Genomic DNA, 13,318 nt, shown 5'->3' with positions numbered 1-13,318 from the left:
CGGCTAATTGGGAATAGACAAACTGTAAAAAGCCCTCTGAGAAAGCCCCTCTCTAACCTTTGTTAGTAAGCTTTCCTGTAGTCTACCTGTTGATGTATTTTCCGTTTGAACAGTGCACAACATGAAGAGACGGAACACTGGCGGCTTGTCACAATGCCCCCGCTGACATCACAATAGCGCTGCTGCCTAGAAAGCCAGCTGCACAGCACAACTTGTTCTTTGGGTGGGATGGTGGGCTAGTGGAAGGAGGGGGCAAGCCGTTTTTTTCCCGGGTGGTAGGGGGATGACAGGAGAAGGGATGTGGGTGGTGAGAAGGGTACAGAGGGCAGGGTTTGGGGGCTGGGAAGGAAAGGGAAAAGATTAGGGTTTGGGGATGATGAAAGGGCTTTCTACGGGTAAGGATGGCAAAGGGTGGCAGTGACGGAAAGTCAGGCAACCTGTCCTGTCCGTCTTTTTGTATCATGAATTGGAAAGACTGCAAGGGGGAGAGGAGTTGCTTGCGCCCTAAAGGAGGAGTTATTCAGATTCATTTCAGTGGGGGGCGGCGGCTGCAAAACACACCATTCTTCTTGTTTTTGCTCTGCAAAGCAGCCTTTTCAAGGGTTGGCTTGGGTGACAAAATGTCTTCTGTAGGCGTGGGTTTGTCTCCCTCTCACTCTCTCTCCCTAAGATGTGTCTGGCATAGGCCAGGGTGCCACTCGAGGCCCAAACCAATTCTGGTTATCGCTTCTCGGCCTTTTGGCTAGAATCAAGTGTAGTTTGGGAGGGTACTACCTTGGTTGGTGCTGAAAGGTGCCAGGGTATTGCACAACTGCTGGCCTTGGGGGAGTGTGCATCGTAGGATGTCATAGCCCTCTTGTGATGGACAGTTACCTGGGCAACGAGAGGCGGTCACTTTATTATTTTCAAACTCATCCTTCAAAAAAAAAAAAAAATCTGTTCTTATCAGTTTAATATCTGATACGTCCCCTATCTGGGGACCATATATTAAATGGATTTTTAGAACAGGGAGATGGAAAAAGAGCTTGCTCTGTCCACTCCACGCATTGACCTGGTATTGCAGTACCTCCAGGACCAGTGTGTGTCGCCCTGGGCAAGCCAGGGGACACAGATAACAACACACACGCACCCCACATTCCCTGTAGGTACACCAGCTAACCCACAAATCCTTGTTGCCTTCCTCCAGGAGTCTGATGATGCACACCAGGGGGTGGGCCAGGCTGTTGGCTCCGACCACCGAGGAGCTCACAACTCTGGAGGCAGGAAGAAACCAGGCAGATAGCTCAGGGAGGAGCAGGAATGAGGAGCTAAGAGAGAGATTAGCCCAGGCAGGGCTTGAGTGCAGATGAGTCCAGGAGGAGGAAGTGGAAGGAGTAACAACAGAGTTGAGCCAGGGAGGAGAAAGGAGTAGGAGGTGAACAGAGTGTAGCTCAGGAGGGAGCTAGAGTGAAACAGCAGTGAAAGTGACAGAAAGCCTGCAGCTGGTCTGTGGCTGTGTGCCCAGACGGAGTCAGCAAGGTCAGCAGACAGTGGTGAAGATCTGCAGTGGGACTGTCTGGAGGTTGCTGGAAGGACCACGGAGGCTGTGTGTATCCGGGGGTCTGGAGCAGTATACAAAGGGCAGTCAGCACCAGAGCAGGGGCTTCTCGGATCCCAGCAAGGCTTGGAGTCGCTGTAAATTGCTAAATCCGTTAGTGAAGGGGACGTAGATCCCCCAACAAGCAAGTCCTGATTGACGGCAAAGGTCCAACCACAACGGGGAAACACCGCCACCGCCAAGGCACCAGTTTCCCAGGGCCGGCGCCTGCGGGCAAAGTGTGGAGCTCCTCCGGCACAGATTGCAGTCGGGAAGCGGGTAACCGGTGGGAATCCACCGCTACCAAACAGACATTTTAAAGGTGCAGGGAAGAGACCGTCACCGCTAACTGCAGGGAACCGCAGCACCGTGAACCGTCCGAGGGACCCGTCCAACCAGCCGTTTGTTTACCGAGAACTGTGTCGTGTTTACTGGCTGAGTGAGTACCTCAGTGCCGCAAGGCACAGCGCTGCCCCTGCGCCCCTGCACCCCACTGGCCCCCGGGATCACCAACCCCTACCCACGGAGGGGCAACACAACAACTGGCTGCTCCACATCACCATCCCCGGGATCCCCACATTGAGCAGCGGTGGTGAAATCACCACAACCGTGGGTGGCGTCACGAACTATAACAATCCCCACACCCAACCACAACACCCCCTTTCACTCACGGGCGAGGAGTGTCGCTCGAGAAACCCCGGGATCCGGCCCACCGCTCGAGCCACCACTGAGCAGTTGCCGGACCCGAGCAGAAGGGGTGAGCGCGGTGTGCTGACACCCTCCTCCCCGCCCGCGACAACTTGGCGTCACGAACAGGATCTTACCGCTCTGCCGTCTGGTAGAGGTGCGCCTTGTTACCGCCGGAGGTATCCGGCAGAAAAATTTCAGAAGCCGCCATCTTTGGCGCGAAAAGTTCCCGCTCGAGCGTCTTCTCGAGCAGTAGAGGCGCGAAGGCCAAAATCCCGCCCCGAGAGAGGAGGGGCCGGAAAGAGCTAAGGGGGACGGAAATAAGATGTCTGCGCCCGACGGAGCCGCTGGAGGAGCGGTGGTCGCAGCCGCGGCGGCACCCGCGGATGGGAATGGGCCTGCCCAGGTCCCGGCCGTACCGGCGGGAGGCGCCGCGGCCCCCAGCGCTTGCTCAGGTCATGCCGTTTTCCTTGCCCTATGCGCCTGGAGCTGCCTGGCTACCGCGGTATGACGGGAAACCGGATGCCCTACAGGCCTTCCGGAAAAAGCTTAACCCGTTGCTAGAGCTGTACCCCCTGACTGATAAGCAACGTGCAGCGATAGTGCTAGGCCAGCTAACCGGTGCGGCGGAGCAGGAAGCGGAGACCTGGGCCGAGGGGGACCGGCTCTCTGTAGCCACCATCTTCGAGAAGCTACAGACTGCCTTCGAGATTCGAACTGAAGCCGAGCTGAGGATGCAGTTTTACCAGTGCCGGCAACGAGCTGGGGATAGCATTCGGGACTATGCTCTACGTCTGCAGACCGCCCTCCGCACGCTGAAGCGGGTGAACTCTATTAATGAGGCGGATAGTAACAAGATGTTAGTGGAGCAATTTGCGCAGGGGATGAGGTCCCCTGAGGATCATAAACAACTCCGGCTGTGGGCCCTGGAACACCCTGATGTGGGCTTTGCTGTGTTAAAGGAGCGGGCTATCAAGGCACTACAGCCCCCAGCTGCTGAAGTTCTGGAATCCGTCCCGTGGCCCGTTGAGACAGCTCCCGTTGTGGCGGCCCCAGCCAAACCAACCTCCTTAATACCTGCAGCCCCGAGCAGCACAGTGGAAGAACTGGCGGCCCAGGTCCGTCGCATGGATGGAGACCTTGCCAAGATCCTTGCTGCGCTACAACCTCTGACCAGATCTCAACCTCCAGCACAGATACAGCTTGCTGACAGTCCTGAAGATGTTCCCTGGATGCAGCGGAGAAGCGCTAACAACCCGCGGAGCAGACCCCCAATCTGCTACAAGTGCCGTAAGCCGGGCCATTATTACCGACAGTGCCCGTTAAACGAGCAACCCCTGGGGCCCCGGGCCAATCCTCAGGAGTAGAATACCGTGGCCCCCCGGACTGGCGAGACCGATATGTCGGGGCCCGCCCTATCATCCCCGTGGCTGTGGACGGCATACCAGTGATGGCTCTCTTGGACACTGGATCACAGGTAACTACCATACCGTACACGTTGTATCAGCAGTATTGGGCCACAGACGAGCTGGCGCCCCCAGACAATAGTATAAATTTGATTGCCGCTAATGGACTTCCATTGACCCAGGTGGGGTATAAACAAGTGGCTATGACAGTGGGGCAAGCTGAACTGCAGCATCAGGGTATGATTGTGATCCTGAATGAACCCAGCGATCATAACCCGAAAATAGTGCTGGGAACCAATGTGATGGAACACTGCATGGCTGATGTGTTGAACCTATTGCAACAGCTAGCCGCCACAGCGGCAGGGAGCCGGCAGAGGGCTGTGCAGCGTGAGATCCGCGCCCTGATGTACCGCCAGCATGTAAGCTCAACCGGAGGGGAGATTGGTGGAGTGAGAGTGATGGATGTTGCTCCATTGACTGTGCCCCCTAGGAGTGAGATGATGATTTGGTGTAGAGCAGCAGTAGGGCCTCAGGGGCGCGACTACCCTGCGATGATGGAGCCCATACCTTCCGAGCACTGGCCCACGGTAGTGGCCGCCCGAGGGGTGGTCGATGTGAAGAAAGGGAGAGTGCCTGTGAGAGTGTTGAACTGTGGGGAGGAAGAAGTCAGGCTCCCCCGGTATGCCACCATTGCCAAGCTGCTCACCCTGGACCCTCACACTATCCATGAAGCCAGTCCACCCACACTCTCACCTACCACCAGCACTTCCCCACCCCAGGGGGACACAAAGGAGTGGCACCAACAGCTACATGTAGGCACTGATGATACCCCTACACATCACAGGGCCGGGGTACACAGGGTGGTGCAGGAGTATGAACAGGTTTTCAGTAAGCACCCCCTAGACTTTGGGCAGATCAAGGGGGTCCAACACCACATTCCCACGGGTGAACATCCCCCTATCAAAGAGAGGTATAGACCTATTCCCCCTGCACATTACCAGTGTGCCAAGGATATGTTGAGGAATATGAAGGAGGCAGGGGTGATTCGGGACAGCTGTAGTCCCTGGGCCGCTCCGTTGGTACTGGTCAAGAAGAAGGATGGTACCATGCGGATGTGTGTGGACTACCGGAAGATCAACCAGATAACCCATAAAGATGCCTATCCCTTACCTCGTATTGAAGAGTCTTTGGCTGCACTGAGAACTGCAAACTACTTCTCGACCCTTGACCTCACCAGCGGATACTGGCAAGTGGCCGTGGCCCCAGAGGACCGGGAGAAGACCGCCTTCACCACCCCGATGGGGCTCTGCGAATTCAATAGCATGCCGTTTGGGCTGTGCAATGCCCCCGGGACCTTCCAACGGTTGATGGAGTGCTGTCTGGGACATTTAAACTTCGAGACCGTCCTGCTGTATTTGGATGATGTGATTGTTTAATCCCAGACGTATGAAGCCCATCTGGAGCACCTGGCCGAGGTGTTCGCGTCCCTTGCCAAGTACGGGATGAAGTTGAAGCCCTCAAAATGCCACCTGCTGAAACCCAGAGTGCAGTATCTAGGGCATGTGGTGAGTGCGGATGGTGTCGCCCCCGACCCTGAGAAGATTACTGCCATCCAGAGCTGGCCGAGACCAACTACAGTGAGGGAAGTAAGGCAGTTTCTGGGTCTGGTGGGGTACTATCGGTGCTTTATAAAGGGGTACACGAAGATGGCTGCCCCCATGCAAGATCTCCTCGTGGGACAGACCAAAGGTGGTAGACCCATTGGAACCCCACTGTCGTGGGAGGACAAGCATGAGGAGTCCTTTTGCCAGTTGAAGGCGGCCTTGACCGGAGAAGAGGTCCTGGCGTACCCTGACTATGGGCGCCCGTTCATCCTCCACACGGACGCCAGTAACGTGGGGCTAAGAGCGGTCCTATCCCAGGTCCAGGATGGAAAGGAGAAGGTGATTGCCTACGCTAGCCGAAAACTCCGGCCGACCGAAAGGAATCCCGAGAATTATAGCTCCTTCAAGCTCGAGCTATTGGCGTTGGTATGGGCTATCACGGAACGGTTCCGCCACTACTTGGCGGCAGCAACCTTCACCGCATTTACGGACAACAATCCGCTGACCCATCTAAAAACGGCCAAGTTGGGCGCGCTGGAGCAGCGGTGGGTAGCCCGGCTAGCCAACTATGATTTCACCATAAAGTACCGAGCTGGTCGTGTCAACATAAATGTTGATGCACTCTCCCGGATGCCCCATTTGTCAGAAGAGGGGTGCGAGGATGACGACCTCGAGGAGATCGAGTTGCCTGCGTTTCACCAGCCGCCTACTGAGAGGGTACAAGTATGCCAGCAGAGGGTAGATCTGGACCCGCGGCCCAGTCAAGAGTGGCAGGACGCCCAGGACCACGCGCCGGCTGTCCGCCTTGTCAAGACTCTGGTGGAACAAGGTGCTATGGGAATAGACCCTGCCGCTCCAGCCGAAGCCCAACGCTTGTGGAAAGAACGGAAACGGCTTTACCTACACCAAGGGAGGCTGTACCGTGAGCTGATCAACCCGAAGACCCATGAGAAAATATGCCAGTTGATCGTTCCTCAAGCTGAGGTCGCTACTGTCCTGCGGGCATACCATGATGGTGCTGGCCACTTCGGGTGGAAGAAGCTGGAGATGCTGTTGAGGGAGCGGTTCTATTGGAGTGGGATGCGTGAATCGGTGGAAGCCTGGTGTCGAGAGTGTGGTCCTTGTACACTGAGGAGAAAGGACGAGGCTAGCCAGAGGGCACCGTTACATCCCATAGTTACCCTTCAGCCGCTGGAGCTGGTTGCCCTGGACCATGTCAAGCTCACCCCTAGCCGAAGTGGGTACACCTACGCATTGACCATGGTAGACCACTACTCAAGATTTATGGTGGTAGTCCCCGTTAAGGACCTAACTGGTCGAACCGCTGCTCGAGCGTTCCAGGCTTATTTCTGCCGACCCCATGGGTACCCCGAGAAGGTGCTGACTGACCAAGGCCCGGCTTTTGAAGCAGAGGTGTTTCACGAATTCTGCCAGTTGTACGGCTGCAAGAAGATTCGGACCACTCCGTACCACGCCCAAACCAACAGCATGTGCGAGAAAATGAACCACTTGGTCCTGGGGCTCCTCAAGACGCTACCACTGGAAGAACGGAACATGTGGCCGGAAAAGCTACCTGACTTGGTCGACATGTACAATAATATCCCGTCTAGCTCGACGAAGTGCACCCCAGCGTATCTGATGAGGGCTCGGCCTGGCCGCCTGCCGGTGGATCTGGAGATGGGGTTGGAAGCCCCGGAAGCACTTCCTTCAACGGCGGAGTGGGAAAGTCGGAGGAGGGCACAGTACCGGCAAATCCAGGAGTATGTGGAGAAAAACCTCAGTCGAAGTCGAGAGCAGCAGGAGCACCGGTTCAATCAGAAGGCGCCCGCAGGTCCTTTCCAGCCAGGAGATGTGGTGCTGAAACGGAAGAGAAAAGCCCACAAGCTGGATGATCAGTGGGAGCAAGTCCCTTACGTCATACAACCCACAGAATGGGGAGATGGGAAGACCTACCAGATCAGTCGTGACCAAGGGGGCACCCTAGCCACAGTTTCTCGGGACCATCTAAAAAAATGCCCCCCAGCGTTAAAGACAGAGGCTGAAGTACCGGTTCCTCCACCAGTGGAGAAGGCAGCAGAGGTAATCCACACTGTAATGGGTGACTTCCCAGCAAACTGGCCTACACAGAACGGCGCGGTGATTCTTCCAGTGATACTGTTCCCACAACCCGTGGATGAAGAAGTTGTGGAAGCGGTTAACCGTGAGCCAGAACCAGTGCCAGTGCCCAGGGATGAACCTGTACCCAGCCCCCCTACACCTCCGCCTGCCCCACACTGTAGCAGGGAGGAGGAACCGATTGTTCCCTCTACCCCACTGTCTAGCACCACTGACACCGGGCCCCGAAGGTCCACCCGTTCCAACCTAGGTAGACCCCCACTTAGGTACAGGGAGACCGTTCTATGAGTAAAAGGGGTCTGCAAATGTGAAAGTGTTGTTGTTTGTTTGAAAGTTTGTAAAAAGATGATAAAAATGAAAATTACCGAGTTTTTCACCTGATTTGCTTTTGTGATTGCAACCGGCTGGAGCCGGCACCGTTGTCCCCGTGGGGACCGTTTAAGTTTTGCATGGAGGACTATCCATGGACAAGCCCGTGAACTTGCAGGGCACCACAAACGTTAAGTGGCTTGTAAATATGTTGGGTACCGTTACCGTTTCCGCCATGCCGCCTCCGGAGAGGCAGGTTGGAGGGAGGGCCCTGAGCAAAGCAGGCCAGGGCCCAGCCACCAAAGGAACCGGTGGCCACCCTCTGGAGGGGAAGGACAGATCCCGCTCGGGTAACTTGTGCTGGACTGTGGGTCAAGGGGTGCTGCCTGGGTTTTAGGGGCAGCATCAGGGCCAGGTTGCTTGGGTGGGAGAGAGCGGAAACCGTGACCGTACACCGTTGTAACGTTAAAAGTAAATGTGCCTCCCGTCTTGGGAAGAGTTGTTATTAAAAATGTATATAATTTACCGTTTATAATGTTATACCGTTTTACATTTTCAGAAAACAAAAAGGAAAATAAAACCGGTGTTGGACGGGCAGCCCGAGGACGGTCTGCGTTTTGCTAAGGGGGAATGTGTCGCCCTGGGCAAGCCAGGGGACACAGATAACAACACACACGCACCCCACATTCCCTGTAGGTACACCAGCTAACCCACAAATCCTTGTTGCCTTCCTCCAGGAGTCTGATGATGCACACCAGGGGGTGGGCCAGGTGGTTGGCTCCGCCCACCGAGGAGCTCACAACTCTGGAGGCAGGAAGAAACCAGGCAGATAGCTCAGGGAGGAGCAGGAGTGAGGAGCTAAGAGAGAGATTAGCCCAGGCAGGGCTTGAGTGCAGATGAGTCCAGGAGGAGGAAGTGGAAGGAGTAACAACAGAGTTGAGCCAGGGAGGAGAAAGGAGTAGGAGGTGAACAGAGTGTAGCTCAGGAGGGAGCTAGAGTGAAACAGCAGTGAAAGTGACAGAAAGCCTGGAGCTGGTCTGTGGCTGTGTGCCCAGATGGAGTCAGCAAGGTCAGCAGACAGTGGTGAAGATCTGCAGTGGGACTGTCTGGAGGTTGCTGGAAGGACCACGGAGGCTGTGTGTATCCGGGGGTCTGGAGCAGTATACAAAGGGCAGTCAGCACCAGAGCAGGGGCTTCTCGGATCCCAGCAAGACTTGGAGTCGCTGTAAATTGCTAAATCCGTTAGTGAAGGGGACGTAGATCCCCCAACAAGCAAGTCCTGATTGACGGCAAAGGTCCAACCACAACGGGGAAACACCGCCACCACCAAGGCACCAGTTTCCCAGGGCCGGCGCCTGCGGGCAAAGTGTGGAGCTCCTCCGGCACAGATTGCAGTCGGGGAGCGGGTAACCGGTGGGAATCCACCGCTACCAAACAGACATTTTAAAGGTGCAGGGAAGAGACCGTCACCGCTAACTGCAGGGAACCGCAGCACCGTGAACCGTCCGAGGGACCCGTCCAACCAGCCGTTTGTTTACCGAGAACTGTGTCGTGTTTACTGGCTGAGTGAGTACCTCAGTGCCGCAAGGCACAGCGCTGCCCCTGCGCCCCTGCACCCCACTGGCCCCCGGGATCACCAACCCCTACCCACGGAGGGGCAACACAACAACTGGCTGCTCCACATCACCATCCCCGGGATCCCCACATTGAGCAGCGGTGGTGAAATCACCACAACCGTGGGTGGCGTCACGAACTATAACAATCCCCACACCCAACCACAACACCCCCTTTCACTCACGGGCGAGGAGTGTCGCTCGAGAAACCCCGGGATCCGGCCCACCGCTCGAGCCACCACTGAGCAGTTGCCGGACCCGAGCAGAAGGGGTGAGCGCAGTGTGCTGACACCCTCCTCCTCGCCCGCGACAGGTGCACCCCTTCTTAACCCAGTTTCCAAAAGCAGAACTCAATTCACCTGATTCATATTAGCCCGATTAATGAATTGAAAGAAAGCATACAACTTCATATGCACCTCAATTTGGCCCATTCACTTTTCACACTTCCTCCTTTTGTTTTTTATCTTTCACACTTTTTACTTGCTTTATTCATCCAAATAGCAAACTCATCACCACTCAACTTGACCAACTCTGCTATGTCCCGTGCTGCAGTATCTTGTTCTCCGTCTTATCTAGATCATTTGCAATTGAATGGAATGAATCCCTTTTGGACAAAGTGGATTCAGCTGCTGATGCTGCTGCAGTGACCACAGGTGTGAGAAGATCTAGAATTGGCATCTGGTGCTATCTCTCCGCTTCCACTCCAAATAAAGTTACCTGTTTATTCCTATCATGCATTGGTTTTTGGTGTTTTCTTTGCGCAATGATGATGTCTTTAGTGGTCTGTTGGCTCCCCCTCCTGGAGGAAAAGTTTGCTTGCTCTTGGACATTCTAAAAGAGAGGTCATGATAGACATTTAGCTTCTGAGCACAATTGGGGACAGTCATGGGGGATGAATGTTTAGCAACCTGCTGCGAAGCCTGATACCGCAATATAAGGAACGTCAAATACTAAGAATGGGCGGCCTATGAAAGAATTACTACTTTCATTAAGTATACTTAAACGGCTAATTGGGAATAGACAAACTGTAAAAAGCCCTCTGAGAAAGCCCCCCTCTAACCTTTGTTAGTAAGCTTTCCTGTAGTCTACCTGTTGATGTATTTTCCGTTTGAACAGTGCACAACATGAAGAGACGGAACACTGGCGGCTTGTCACAATGCCCCCGCTGACATCACAATAGCGCTGCTGCCTAGAAAGCCAGCTGCACAGCACAACTTGTTCTTTGGGTGGGATGGTGGGCTAGTGGAAGGAGGGGGCAAGCCGTTTTTTTCCCGGGTGGTAGGGGGATGACAGGAGAAGGGATGCGGGTGGTGAGAAGGGTACAGAGGGCAGGATTTGGGGGCTGGGAAGGAAAGGGAAAAGATTAGGGTTTGGGGATGATGAAAGGGCTTTCTACGGGTAAGGATGGCAAAGGGTTGCAGTGACGGAAAGTCAGGCAACCTGTCCTGTCCGTCTTTTTGTATCATGAATTGGAAAGACTGCAAGGGGGAGAGGAGTTGCTTGCGCCCTAAAGGAGGAATTATTCAGATTCATTGCAGTGGGGGGCGGCGGCTGCAAAACGCACCATTCTTCTTGTTTTTGCTCTGCAAAGCAGCCTTTTCAAGGGTTGGCTTGGGTGACAAAATGTCTTCTGTAGGCGTGGGTTTGTCTCCCTCTCACTCTCTCTCCCTAAGATGTGTCCGGCATAGGCCAGGGTGCCACTCGAGGCCCAAACCAATTCTGGTTATCGCTTCTCGGCCTTATGGCTAAGATCAAGTGTAGTTTGGGAGGGTACTACCTTGGTTGGTGCTGAAAGGTGCCAGGGTATTGCACAACTGCTGGCCTTGGGGGAGTGTGCATCGTAGGATGTCATAGCCCTCTTGTGACGGACAGTTACCTGGGCAACGAGAGGCGGGCACTTTATTATTTTCAAACTCGTCCTTCAAAAAAAAAAAAAAAAAAAAATCTGTTCTTATCAGTTTAATATCTGATACGTCCCCTATCTGGGGACTATATATTAAATGGATTTTTAGAACAGGGAGATGGAAAAAGAGCTTGCTCTGTCCACTCCACGCATTGACCTGGTATTGCAGTACCTCCAGGACCGGTGCACCCCTTCTTAACCCAGTTTCCAAAAGCAGAACTCAATTCACCTGATTCATATTAGCCCGATTAATGAATTGAAAGAAAGCATACAACTTCATATGCACCTCAATTTGGCCCATTCACTTTTCACACTTCCTCCTTTTGTTTTTTATCTTTCACACTTTTTACTTGCTTTATTCATCCAAATAGCAAACTCATCACCACTCAACTTGACCAACTCTGCTATGTCCCGTGCTGCAGTATCTTGTTCTCCGTCTTATCTAGATCATTTGCAATTGAATGGAATAGATCCCTTTTGGACAAAGTGGATTCAGCTGCTGATGCTGCTGCAGTGACCACAGGTGTGAGAAGATCTAGAATTGGCATCTGGTGCTATCTCTCCGCTTCCACTCCAAATAAAGTTACCTGTTTATTCCTATTATGCATTGGTTTTTGGCGCTTTCTTTGCGCAATGATGATGTCTTTAGTGGTCTGTTGGCTCCCCCTCCTGGAGGAAAAGTTTGCTTGCTCTTGGACATTCTAAAAGAGAGGTCATGATAGACATTTAGCTTCTGAGCACAATTGGGGACAGTCATGGGGGATGAATGTTTAGCAACCTGCTGCGAAGCCTGATACCGCAATATAAGGAACGTCAAATACTAAGAATGGGCGGCCTATGAAAGAATTACTACTTTCATTAAGTATACTTAAACGGCTAATTGGGAATAGACAAACTGTAAAAAGCCCTCTGAGAAAGCCCCCCTCTAACCTTTGTTAGTAAGCTTTCCTGTAGTCTACCTGTTGATGTATTTTCCGTTTGAACAGTGCACAACATGAAGAGACGGAACACTGGCGGATTGTCACAATGCCCCCGCTGACATCACAATAGCGCTGCTGCCTAGAAAGCCAGCTGCACAGCACAACTTGTTCTTTGGGTGGGATGGTGGGCTAGTGGAAGGAGGGGGCAAGCCGTTTTATTCCCGGGTAGTAGGGGGATGACAGGAGAAGGGATGCGGGTGGTGAGAAGGGTACAGAGGGCAGGGTTTGGGGGCTGGGAAGGAAAGGGAAAAGATTAGGGTTTGGGGATGATGAAAGGGCTTTCTACGGGTAAGGATGGCAAAGGGTGGCAGTGACGGAAAGTCAGGCAACCTGTCCTGTCCGTCTTTTTGTATCATGAATTGGAAAGACTGCAAGGGGGAGGGGAGTTGCTTGCGCCCTAAAGGAGGAGTTATTCAGATTCATTGCAGTGGGGGGCGGCGGCTGCAAAACGCACCATTCTTCTTGTTTTTGCTCTGCAAAGCAGCCTTTTCAAGGGTTGGCTTGGGTGACAAAATGTCTTCTGTAGGCGTGGGTTTGTCTCCCTCTCACTCTCTCTCCCTAAGATGTGTCCGGCATAGGCCAGGGTGCCACTCGAGGCCCAAACCAATTCTGGTTATCGCTTCTCGGCCTTTTGGCTAAGATCAAGTGTAGTATCGTTCGAAAAGGTGGTTTAAGGCTCCGGCCACCTTAGTACAATGATGCAATGCACACTGGAAGGTTGCGCTTGTTAGTACTTTGGGAGGATAGTATATCCATCTAGAGGAAACCATGGCCCTACCAGGATCGAGGCTATTAGACTGAGTAAGTGTGGGGGTTATGGTGCAATGTGCCCCAGCAATGGACACCCTGGAGGGAGTCTGAACTTGCTAGGTTGGGACCCTGGTAAGCCTCAGACTCTGTCGCACGCCGCGCCTTGCCTATTCATACTTTTCAAGCATATTGCCCTATCCCGGCCTTCTGGCTAAGAAGGGAAATTTTTATTATCCCGGTCGGAGGTCCGGTCAGCTTTGGGCTGAGAAACCAACACCCGGTTGGAGGGCCGGGTCAGCTTTGGCTGAGAAACCAACACCCGGTTGGAGGTCCGGTTAGCCTCGGGCTGAGAAACTAACACCCGGTTGGAGGTCC

At 53.8% G+C, this 13,318-nt stretch overlaps 2 non-coding genes and 1 pseudogene across 2 annotated transcripts; all 3 read left to right on the top strand.

Annotated features, from left to right (window-relative positions):
* Positions 1-898: 898 nt before the first annotated feature.
* LOC142292659 (U2 spliceosomal RNA) lies at positions 899-1,088 on the top strand. Its single transcript, XR_012750774.1, has one exon. It is a non-coding gene; the product is annotated as a U2 spliceosomal RNA (small nuclear RNA).
* Positions 1,089-11,211: 10,123 nt separating this feature from the next.
* Positions 11,212-11,407, top strand: LOC142292529 (U2 spliceosomal RNA). Its single transcript, XR_012750677.1, has one exon. It is a non-coding gene; the product is annotated as a U2 spliceosomal RNA (small nuclear RNA).
* A 1,401-nt stretch (positions 11,408-12,808) lies between these two features.
* On the top strand, positions 12,809-12,950 carry LOC142292752 (U2 spliceosomal RNA; annotated as a pseudogene).
* Positions 12,951-13,318: the final 368 nt, after the last annotated feature.

The sequence above is a fragment of the Anomaloglossus baeobatrachus genome, chromosome 2 (genome assembly GCF_048569485.1).
Source record: "Anomaloglossus baeobatrachus isolate aAnoBae1 chromosome 2, aAnoBae1.hap1, whole genome shotgun sequence".
Lineage (NCBI taxonomy): Eukaryota > Metazoa > Chordata > Amphibia > Anura > Aromobatidae > Anomaloglossus > Anomaloglossus baeobatrachus.
Note: the sequence above shows the minus strand (reverse complement) of the source record. Positions and strands in the feature narration are given on the sequence as shown.